General features: G+C 39.1%; 1 protein-coding gene and 1 pseudogene across 2 annotated transcripts in view; one reads left to right on the top strand and one right to left on the bottom strand.

Moving 5' to 3' along the window:
• Rab22a (RAB22A, member RAS oncogene family) overlaps window positions 1–12,594 on the bottom strand; it is a 52,619-nt gene that overhangs the window by 30,406 nt on the left and 9,619 nt on the right. The gene's annotated exons all lie outside the window — the stretch shown is intronic.
• On the top strand, window positions 3,478–4,194 carry LOC122124570 (annotated as a pseudogene).

Below are 12,594 nucleotides of genomic sequence, written 5' to 3'. Positions count from 1 at the left end.
AACGGCCTGACACCTTCTGAAGTTTTCTTCATTTAGGTTTCTTTGTATGCTCAGTGTCTAATGGACTTAGAAAAACATACCTTGCTTGTTTGGGTTATTTGGATGTGAATGACAATCTTTGAGACTTTAATATCTGACCTAGAAAACACAAAGGCTTGATTCAAAGACTGAATCATTACATTTAAAGAACATAATAAGCACATTATTATTACTGCTACTTATATTTTGATGCATTTTGCCAAGTGGTCCTCATAGCGACAGTACCTACACTCAGGGTGCACCTGTTAACTCTCCCCAGGTCTCTGGGTCATGGGGGTGGAAAGAGAAGGAAGGTCAGTAGTAAACAGGTCGGTGATATACCTACATTAAAAACAAACAAACAAAAAACATTTGGAGTCACTGGAGGCGGCCCTGGCAGCTGTGGAAGTGCATTAAATCACCTACAGAGGCACATAATTATGCACCACTTCAACATTTTAGGGCTGCACACTGAGGCCAGGGAACAGGAGGAAGAAGACTTCCCCGAAAGGCACAAAGACCAGAGCTGAATCCCAGGTAACAAGAGGGGAAAAAGAAAGAATACTAAGAAGGTATCAGGAAAACATAGGATGCTTTTTGAAATAACAAATACATTAAAAACCATCTGTATTCCAAGTTGATGCTGACCTCTCCAGCAATGGTTTCAGTGTGATGAGAACAGAAGCAGGTAAAAGGAGGGTTAAAAGTAGGTCAGAGCCTGAGCACCCGTGGCTCACACCTGTAATCTTAGCTACACAGGAGGCTGAGATCTGAGGATCATGGTTCAAGCCAGCCCAGGCAGGAAAGTCCCTGAGACTCTATCTCCAATTTATCACCAAAAAAGCTAAAGTGGAGCAATGGCTCAAGTGATAGAATGCTAGCCTTGAGCACAAAAGCTCAGAGACAATGTCCAGGCTCTGAGTTGAAGCCGCAGGACTGGTATATGTGCACATGCACATGTACACACATACACACACAGTAGATGAGAGATTAGGAAACAGACTATGATGTATATACAATTATGTAAAGCCTAAACACCACATATTTTTAATTGGGCATCTATGGTGGGCTGCGGATCATTTCCATAAGACTTCTCCTCTAAAAGAGTGAACACTGGGAGGCCTGGAAACAGGTAACAAGCAAGTAAACAAGTTGATTGTGATGCTTACTATGAAAAAAAAAAACCCAACCACCCAGAACTGCTGTGTGGTAATAATGACTGGAAAGTTGAGATAGAGAAAATCTTTGGAATGAATCCTGTTTTAAGTTGAACAGTTTTAAGTAAAAAGTAAGTTCAAGGCTGACCTGGGAGAGAATATCAGTTGTCTGGTAAGATGATGCCTGTGGCTGAAATGTAAGAAGAAGATATAAAAGTCCAGGTGGCTGGACGATGAGGTCTAGGTAACCAGTGTGGTTGGAAACTGAGAGGGCATATACATTAGGCAGCAAGGAGCTCCAGAAGAGGGGCTGCAAATCTATACACAGACTCCTGAAATTCACAGCTACTTCCTAAACAGTACATACAACCGGGGTACTCCAGGGAGTCTAACAGAGAGCAACTGCTGGAAGGCTGACAAATATAGGGGACAAGGGTTAGAAATCTGACTTGACTCCAGCCAAGTTGCAGAGGCTCATGGTAGACCATGAATGAAAATCCAGGTAGGTATACTTCAGAAGTAAAGACAAAGTCCCAGAAAGAAGGCCTTGCCACAAGGATAAAGACAACACTCCAATGCAACCACCCTGGGAAAAAACAAAGCCAAACTTCTACAAACTGTAGATGATTAGTCCTAAAACAAAACTGTATTCTTCAAAGAGAATCTAAAATCTCTATGAACTTATCTCCTGCAGTATCCTGTATACAAAGTAGATCTGCAAAGAAACTGTGACTCTATGTCCAAAGTGAAAACAGTAGAGAGGGGCTATAGAGGTAAGCTCAGAGGGGCGCAGAGGTAAAGCACCTGCCCAGCAAGTGTGAAACCTGAGTTCAAGCCCAAGTACTGCCAACAAACACATACATAATTTGGTTACTAAAGGCTGAATATTTAATTTAAAAACAAAGTAAAACAGCAGACAGTAACTCAGACAACCCAGTGTTGGAAATAATGGGAATGAAAAAAGTTACATAAATATAATCAAGACCTAAAGAAGAGGAGTCACATGGAAAGAGCAAAAGCTGAATCTAAGCATATAAAATACAAGAACCAAATCAAGAACCAAATGAAAATTCTAGATAAAAGAAATGAAAAACAAAACAACAAAAGCCTCATCTAGATACTGAACAGAACACTGGATAAATCTGAAAGATCAATTGGATTTAAAGCTAAATGGATAGAAGTTTTATGATCCTAACAGAGTGCAAATAATGGGAAAAGAAATGCAGAACATCAGTGGCCCACCTAACCCTCAAACGTGTGTCCAACCAGAATCACCTAAGTGCAGCAGGAGAATGGAGCAGAAATCAGTGCTGCAAATGTCCTCAATTTTGTAAAAAATCAAGAAGCCCAACGAACCTGGGTTTATTACACTCAGCATATTACAGTAAGCTGAAAACAAAAGATAAAGAGCAGATCAAAAGTGTAGCCAGAGAAGAAAAAAATGTGTGTCACTTATGGCACTGTTACAGATGATAGCCAGTCCACAGAAACAATGGAGACCAGGAAAGAACAGAATACATGTATAAAGTGCTAAAGAAAAGAAAACAAACCAAAGAAAAAAGCTAACACCCAGAAATCAACTAGCAAAGATATCCTTCTGAAGTGAGGGTAGAAAGAGCTGCCACTGTGCTGTAGGGATGTGCGGCGGCATCCATTAGAGTTAAAAGTATCCTGTGATTTTCACTTGGAACAACTTCAAGGGGCAAAAAAGAGTTGGTGATGGTAGGATTAGCTTGACGATGATGAAAATATCACTTACAAGATGGATAGGCATGATTATTATGCCACCAAAGGAAAAAGATTAGGAAGAGAACTGTAAATAGCTGAAAATAGCAAAAGGACCTAAACACACAGATACTCTTCCACTAATTTGTACAAAAATTAATATAGTAATCATTACTTCTGGAAGGATGGTAGATGCATGGACTGTGTGCCAATGCCAACATGATGACGTGATTCATACAGCAATTAAAGTCATACTTCAAGTATCAAAAAGTCTGAAGCTTCAGTTACTAGCAGGAAGGGTGAACATGATACAGGCAAATCTCAAATCTGTCTTAAATCAAGTCTTTTTTCATATAGTGTCTTGACTAAAAACAACAAAAATGCCTGCATTTAAATTCAACAGTTAGGGGCTGGGGGTTTAGCCCAGTGGAAGGGCGCCTGCCTGGCGCGCGCAAGGCCCTGGGTTCGGTTCTCAGCCCTGGGGAAACAAAAAAAAAAATTCAACAGTTACAGCCGATAACATGAGCTAAACATTGGTAAGACTACTTCACAGCCTTATGGCTCTCTGAACAACACCATGGTGGTCAGCAAGAACAAGCGCCTTACAAAAAGGTCGCTAAAAGGGAGCCAAGAAGAAAGTGGTTGATGTATCTTCTAAGAAAGACTGGTATGGTGTGAAATCATCAGCCATGTCCAATATGAGAAATAGTCGAAAAATACTAGTCACATGGACTCAAGGAAAGGAATCAAACTGCATCTGATGGCCTCAGGGGTCGGGGTCTGGAGCAAACCCTGATGATCTGTAACATGATGAATTTGCATTTAGAAAATTCAAGTTTACAACTAAGAATGTTTGGGCAAAAACTGCCTGACTTCCATAGCACCGATCTTATTTATCCATGACAAAATGAGTTCCATGGTCAAAAAGTGGCAGACCATGATTGAGGCTCTGATGTCAAGACTACAAAACAACCAGATTATCAAGACCTCTTCCTATGTTTGCACCAACAGGTCCAACAAATCCAAAAGATGGAAATCATGATGCAGACAATGACTGGAAAGTAGTTAATAAATTGAATCCAGACAGCATTGGGAAAAACATAGACAAGGCTTGCCATCCATTTATCCATTTCATGATGTCTTTGTTAGAAAAGTAAAATCACTAAAGAAGCCCAAGTTTGAGTTGGGAAACCTCATGAAGCTTCATAGTGAAGGTGGTTGTTCTGGAAAAGCTACTGGGGATAAGATTGGTGCTAAAGTTGAATGAGCTAATGGATTCAAACCATTAATCTAAGAATTCATTTAAAATTCATATTTTAATAGTGACAAAAGGCTTATTTGTGAACAAAAATATAATACATATATTCTCATGTACCATAATTTTTCTTTCTCTTTTGTTAAGGCACTGCCATTCAAGCTTAAAGCTAGTGTTCTTGAAATAGAGTATAAGTTTACAAGACGAAAATGACAAAGTATTAGATGGCAGTGGAAACACTTCTGAAAAGTAAAATTTCAAGGGCTGGGAAGGTGTCTCAGTGGTAGAGTGCTTGCCTTGCATGCATGAGGCCCTGGGTTCGATTCCTCAGCACCATATAAGCAGAAAAGGCCAGAGGGACAGTGCCTAGGTCCAGAGTTCAGGCCCCAGACTGACCCACCCCCCCAAAAAAAGTAAAAATTTCAAGAAGGAAAAGCCAGAAAGGATCCTTTATCTATCTTATTTAGTGAAAGGGCAGAGGTTGACGTTTAAAGTAGCAGGTACAATGAACACTGCCACAGTGTTAATTGAAAGCAGTGTGGGTTCTGACTACTGTAGTGTCAAAAACATATTCAGGATTTTCTTTTCTTTCCTCCTCCTCTTCCTCCTCCTCCTCCTCCCCCCCTCTTCCTCTTCCCCTTCCCGCTCCTCCTCCTCCTCCTTTTTTTTTTTTTTTTGGTAGCATAAGGGTTTGAACTGAGCCTCACTTTTGCTAGCCAGGTCTCTACTACCAAGCCACATCTAGAGCCCTTCAGGATTGTCTTGGTATCTGTATTTATAATAAAATGCTGGGAGGGACTAATAAATTTCTGCTAAAAGCTGTTCCTATGTGTTACATGCAACAGACAACTAAATATCTATTTACCATCTTTGTTGAACAAACCATGCATTTACGTTTCAGAAAACAACAAAAAGAATCAAGATGTATTGATATGTACATTTTGAGCATGGAATTATTGTTATTAGTATTTTGTTGTGCTGGAGATCAAATTGAGGTCCTGCCCATGTTAGTCAAGTACTTTACCACTAAGCAACATTCCCCCAGCACTATAGTAAGTCTTAAAATGTAAGTAAAATATGGAACATGTCCAGGGAGCAGGACTGGAGGAATAGAGCTGCAATGCAGAAGATACCAGATAAATATTGAGAAAAATCTGTCACCAGTATTTCTGGATACATGAAAAGCTGAGTTCTTCAGACAGACATTAAAAGAAAACTCAATTTTGTAGGAAGAAATGAAAAGCAATAGAAATGGTAATATATGTGTAAAATAGTTATTTTTCTTCTTTTCTTCCCCCTGTTCTGAATAAGTATTTAGTTCAAAAGGCCCCATTAGAGAGGTAATTCTTCATGGTGGGGGATGGACAGAGCTACAGTGGCCCCAAGAGGGGCATTAAAGCCTGCACAGAGTAAACATTACCATCCAGGCAGACTAAGCCAGTTGGTCTGGATTGACTAACAGAGCTTGGTCTATGATGATGGACTCAACAATTAACTTCCATCCATCCATCCATCCATCCATCCATCCATCCATCCATCCATCCATCCATCCATCCATCGAGTGCCAGGATCAAAGCACCAGCCTCAGCAGGCTGGAAAAGCACTCTACCACTGAGCTGCATTCCGAGCCCTAATTTTATATCAAATAGCCAGTTGTTCTTCATGATACTGAAATGGGGTAGAAGAATACAGTGAAACAAGCATCTTTAAAAAAAAAAAAAATCCAGAGGGCTGAAAAGATGGCTCAGTGGTAGAGTGCTTGCCTTGCATGCATGAGGCTCTGGGTTCAATTCCACATAAGCAGAAAAAGTGGGAAGTGGTGCTATGGCTCAAGTAGTAGAGCGCTAGGTGCTGTGGCTCAAGTGGTAGACAGCTAGCCTTGAGCTAAAGAGCTGAGGGACAGCGCCCAGGACCAGAGTTCAAGCCCCATGACAAAAAAACAAAACAAAACAAAAACTAAAACCATGTCCAATTTACAGAAAAGTTTCCAGTAAAATACAAACATTTTTCTGCTTTCAACTCATTAAGGAGTTTCAAGTATATGCATATTATTCTGAACCATTTTACAGAATTTATTTGCCTTACTTCCTTAGAAGTCCTACAAGTAATGCTACTTTACTATATACACAGAATAAGACCAAAATCATGGAATGAATGAATACCAACTTATCAGCCGAGGTTCTCAACTGTCCCCGCTGCCTGTGGCTGCCAGAATTCCTCAGTCTTTGCTCTGGAATAGCTAAACTGTGACTTCAGATTTCAGACTTCTGAAGGTTTACAAACCAGTTGTTTTGTCAAATGTTTCTCACTTCGAGTTTGTCTGATGTTTACAATAAGAAGTAGGTTATGCTGCTTTTCACCCAGAATATAGCATTAGCTGCTGGAATGGCTCTGATCTACTCTGAATTTCATGAATTTTTTAAACTATAATTTTGAATAATATTTTATTCCATGGCTTCTTTTTAATGGGCTAAGGTTCTGTATGAAATCAAAGGTTCATTTCTTCTTAAAATTAAAGGTAAAAAAAGAGTTTAAAAAAAAGAAGTGGGTTATGCTGCAAAAAAGATGAACATTTGAAATTCAATTTGGGGTGTGTGTGTGTGTGTGTGTGTGTGTGTGTGTGTGTGTGTTGTTCTTCCCGCCTAGAGTGGAGTTCATTCTCAACCCTTGGGTTTAGGATGGCGTGGCAATTCTCTCGATGAAGGGAAGCCACAGCAGGTGACTCATGAAAGACAGTAAAGACACCTCCCAGTGTCTCCTAGGAAAGTTAATTGCCTTTTGAGGACACTCACGCAATGGGAAGGAGGGAGAGGCTCAGAACAGATACTTTTGGTCCAGCTTCCCTTCAGGTACCTGGAGCACTGGTGCTCATCATCAAAGACAGCACCAGGACAGACCCTGAGCCAAACCATACCCTCCAGGTTACTTGGGTTCAGATCCACAGAAAACCAAAGATAACAAATGTTCATTGTTCCAAGCTGCTAAGTATTGGAATAACCTGTTACAAATAGTATAAAATACAGTCACATTATATAAACAGAAAAAAGAAGGAAAGACAGTACTGTCATCTAAGATGCAATAGAGTACTAAGACAAAATTTGTGACTGATTCTTGATTAAAAAAAAACAAAACAAAAAACAACCAACATTATACTCTATACGGTTGGAAATATTCAGTATTACCGTACTAAATGTTTTCCATGGAAGGCTTTTTGAGAAAAGATAAAGAGTTTGGTTCTTAGAACTTTTTCAAAATAATACTGCTAGTCCTAGCCAGTGGACCAAGGAATTGGGGAAAAAAAAAAAAAAAAACACAAAAAAGAGAAAAGCAGCCAGGTGTTGGTGGCTCATACCTGTAATTGTAGTTACCCTGGAGGCTAAGATCTAAGGATCGAAGGATCGTGGTTCAAAGCCAGCCAAGGCAGAGTCCATGAAACTTTTTTTTTTTTTGGTCAGTCATGGGTCTTGAACTCTGAGTCTGCTGCTATCCCTCAGCTCTTCAGCTCAAGGCTATGCGCACTACCATGTGAGCCACAGTGCCACTTCTGACTTTTTCTGTTTATGTGGTGCTGAGGAATTGAATCCAGGGCCTCATGCATGTGAGGCAAGCACTCTACTACTGAGCCACCTTCCCAGACCCATGAGACTCTTATCTCCAATTAACCAAAAGAAAACTGGAAGTGGAGCTGTGCCTCAAGTGGTAGAGCGAGCCTTGAGCTGAAGAGCTCAGGGACAGCACCTAGGCCCAGAGTGCAAGCCCTACTATCGACAGGAGAGAGAGGGGGCGGGACCAAATAAATAAAAACATTAAAAAAACTAAGACAAAAAACAAAAAGATCATATTTTTAGATAATATGATTATATAATGAAGAATTCTAAGGACTCTGCAGGACAGCTCCTAACACACAAATTTAACAAGATTAAAAATACCTACAAGGGCTGGGAGCCGGTGGCTCATGCCTGTAATCCTGGCTACTCAGAGGCTGAGGTTGGAGGACCATGGTTCAAAGCTAGCCTAGGCAGGGAAGTCCGTGAGACTATTATCTCCAATTACCACCAAAAAACTGGAAGCGGTGCTGTGGCTCAAGTGGTAGAGCGCTCACCTTGAGCTGAAGAGCTCAGAACAGCACCCAAGCCAAGAATTCAAGCCCCACAGCCAACAAAAAAAAGTATACAAGGTCAAAAAAAAAAAAAAGTGGTATTCTATAGATGGGTAACAAATGATTACACATAAAAAAGAAAAAAACGCAATTCAGTTTATAGTAGCTAAAATATTTAAATATTTATGACATTTTCAACAAACTTCCAGACTACTTTGAAATAATGTAGACAGAAAATAAAGAACATCTAAATAAATGGATAAGAATCAAGACATGGGGCTGGGAAGGTGGCTCAGTGGTGGAGCGCTTGCCTTGCATGCATGAGGCCCTGGGTTCGATTCCTCAGTACCACATGAACAGAAAAAGCAGGAAGTGGCACTGTGGCTCAAGCGGTAGAGTGCTAGCCTTGAGCTGAAGAGCTGAGGGACAGTGCCCAGGCCCAGAGTTCAGGCCCCATGACTGACAAAAAAATAAAAAATAAAGAAGAGATTCAGTGTTGTAATTTTACTCAAGCACAGTCAATGGGAAAGGGAAGTTTTTTGAGCAAGTGAGGTACAACAACTGGAGATACCACGGAAAAGAACCAACCTGACCTCCATCTTACACAAGGAAAACGAATTGGAGATGGACCAACGAACTAAACACAAAGTTAACTAAGAAGATTCTAGAAGAAAATATAGTATAATATCCTTGAGATATTCAGGCTGAGATTACGTAGGGAATGACCCAAAGGCCAGGAAGCAAAGATACAACTGACAACATGAACTTGATCAACATTAAGACACAATTCCATTGGAAGACATGTTATGAAAATTTAAAAAGCAAGCTACTAAATGGAAGAAAAGTCATATCTTGCAGAAATGTTATATCTGGAAAATACAAAAACTTCTACACATTAGTAAGAAATAAGACCAAAACACTCTACCAAGACTTGAAGAATAACTCATATATATGAATGATCAACATATTCAAAGATGCCTGACATTATTCATCTAGGAAAGGCAAATTAAAATCACAATGGGATACCATTGTGTGTGTGTATACAACAATTGTGGGTACCAAAGCATTGTGTTAGGATGTGCTATGTCCTCACTAAATACTGGTGAGCACATCCTCAACACAATACATTTCCAGTGCAAGACTGGTAATGTCCTCAGTTACACGGGCATCTGCCCTAAAACTAGCAAGTCTACCTCTACTTATTTACATAAAGGAAATTAAAATATATACCCACAGAAAGAGGCTTAAAATAGGTGTTTACAACACCTGTATTCATAATAGCAGAAAGCTGAAAACAGTTTAGATGTCCACAATCAGAAAAAAGGACAAGGAAATGATGGTCTTATTTATGTAAGAGAATAATTGCGCCCCAATTTTTAAAAAGAGGACTGACTAGGACTCTGATACCTGCAACAAAGCTTCATCTGGAAAATATTACTTCCCCATTCATGGAGAAGAATCAGATGCCAATGACCATATTTTGTATTATTTCACATATGTGAAATACATAATAGGTAATTATATGATGGAAATCACAATGGTGATACAGGGATGGGACTCACAAGGAACTTTCTGAGGCAGTGGAAAATTTCTGCATTTTGATTAGGGTGGTAGTTACATAGAGTCTACTTATCAAAATCAAATCTTAGTCACTTATAAGACCCACCTTAAATAAAAACATACAAAGAATAAAAACAAATAGCAAAAAGATGCACCACACAAATACTGACCAAAGGACATAGTGTTGTTACCTCAATAATAGGTAAATTACACTGTAATGCAAAACATCTTCCCACTGCTGAAGAGTACATTTCATAATGCTGGTGTTGACAGTAGCATGTAAAGCTCTAAGTTTTGTTATTTCCTAATGTGGCTGTAAAACAGATAAAACTGACCTTATGATGAAAAGGAATAGAAAAACCCACAACTACAGTGGTATATTTTATCCCATTTCTCTATCAATAACTGACAAAATCAGATAAGCAAAAACTTAACAAGGATAATATAAAAACATAATTAATAATTGCGACCTAATTTTACTCATGTGACATAGCACTTAACAGTCGAAGAAAATGTAGCATTTTCAAATAAACACATGGTCAAAAATGACCACAAGCTAGATCATATAACCGACTGTCAGGTCTCAAATGATTTAGTTATATTATCTTAGAACAATTATTATGCCAGTAATCATTAGGAAAAAGTTATTCCTGCATTTGGATTTGAGAAATGCACACCTACTTAAATAACACTTGGGTCAAAGATGAAATCATAATAGAAACTAGAACATATTTTGAATTGAATAATAAATGACAAAACATATAACTTGCTAGATCCAATAAAAGCCACTATTAGGGTTAAAAAATATAAGGAATACAAAACTGGGTGCATGATTCAAATGGTAGAGCACCTGCCTAACAAGCAGGTACACTCTTGAGTTCAACCCTCACTAACACCAAATGAATGAATGAATATAAACAAAAGAAATACAACTGAGAAAGACCAAAAAAATCAGTAATCAAAACTCCTATTTCAAAAAGTTAGAAGTGGAGCAGTACACTGACAGAACAGAAATCATAAAGATGGGAGCAGATTAATAAATTAACAAAATAGAGAACAGACATACTATAGGGCTGATTAAAAGCAAAAATATTACCAGAAATGAAAAAGGAGTATTAATATATAATTCTTTTTTTTTGGGGGGGGGGGTCTGGTTGTGGGGCCTGAACTCTGGGCCTTGGCACAGTCCCTCAGCTCTTCAGCTCAAGGCTAGTGCTCTACTACTTGAGCCACAGCGCCACTTGCAGCTTTTTTCTTTTGCTTATGTGGTGCTGAGGAATCGAACCCAGGGCCTCAAGCATGCAAGGCAAGCGCTCTACCACTGAGCCACCTTCCCAACTCCTTAATATATAATTCTGACTTTTTATTTCTTATACTGGTACTGGGACTTGATCTCAGGGCCTTGAGCTCTTGCTTAGCTTTGTTGTTCAGACTGGTGCTCTACCACTCGAGCCACAGTTCCACTTCTAGAATTTTGTTTATATCATCAAGTTGGAAGGAAATCTATAGTCAAAATCCAAAGAGAGACAGAGATAGAAACAGTGACAGAGATACAGAGAGAAAAGAGAGAGAGAGAGACACCCACGAGAGAAAGAGAGAGAGAGAGGGAGAGAGAGAGAGAGAGAAAGGAGACACCCACCGACCGACCAACCCTAGCTGGGCACTGGTAGCTTATGCTTCTTCAGAAAATGAGATGATCATGGTCCCTTGCCTATTTTCTTTCAGAAGTAGAACTGAGAGGGAGGATAAACACTTGACTCTAGACACTTGACTCTAGACAGAGAGTATCATAGAAGAAAAGGAGATCAGCAAGGACAAATGGGGTGGGCATCATCAAACAGGTCATGTACATGTGGGAAATGGTCCTAGTGAAACCCACAGCTCTATGATTAATATTCAGTAATACATAAAAACTTTTAGCTAGAAAACCAATAAAACTGATAGCTGGACAGACTGGAAAAAGACCTAAATTACTGCTATTGAGAATGGAGGAGGAGCTATCCCTACAAGATCTTAAAGATATTAAAATGACAACAGGAGTATATATGAGCTTTATAAATAGTCTATGAATAGTAACTCTTCAAAGAAGGTGATACAACAGAGAATTCCTTGAAAGACACAAACTATCTAAACTTTCTTAAGAAGAAATAGATGCCTGAATAGATTTCTATTAACATGATCAAATCAGTAGATACATGATGGTGTATCTACAAACATCCCAAGGAATCCAAAATAATAACTGCCTGAATAATTTACTTAGTACAGCTAAAGAAACAAGTTTACTAAGTACAAACCAAGTTTATGTCTATACATTATTCACAAACAATTAAGACTGAAATAAAAATATCATTTATAGTAATATCAATAATCATGTAAGTGTGCTAGGTGCTGGTAGCACACATCTATAATCCTAGCTATTCAGAAAGCTAAAAATCTAAGAATCGTGGTTCAAAGCCAGCTTGGGCAGATAAATCTGTAACTCTTACCTTCAAATAACCAGCAAAAAGCCACAAGTAGAAGTATGGTTCAAGTTGTAGAGTGCCACTCGTGGACCAAAAAGCTGATAGTGTGAGGCCTTGAGTTCAAGCTCCAGTACCAGCACGGAAAAAACCAAAAACCAAACCAAAACAAAAAAACAGATGAGTGCTGGGAGGATGCCTCAAACAGTAGACTCTCCAGTAATGCCCCCCAAAAGCCAACTCTACCAACAGCAAACCAACAAAACAACAACAAGGAAAAAAAAAAACACAAAATACTTTGGGACACATTTACGTACAAAG

The sequence above is a fragment of the Dipodomys spectabilis genome, unplaced genomic scaffold, assembly GCF_019054845.1.
Source record: "Dipodomys spectabilis isolate Male_0828 unplaced genomic scaffold, ASM1905484v1 ptg000240l, whole genome shotgun sequence".
In the NCBI taxonomy this organism is placed as follows: domain Eukaryota; kingdom Metazoa; phylum Chordata; class Mammalia; order Rodentia; family Heteromyidae; genus Dipodomys; species Dipodomys spectabilis.
The sequence above is the reverse complement of the archived record's forward strand: the minus strand, read 5'-3'. Positions and strand labels throughout refer to the sequence as shown.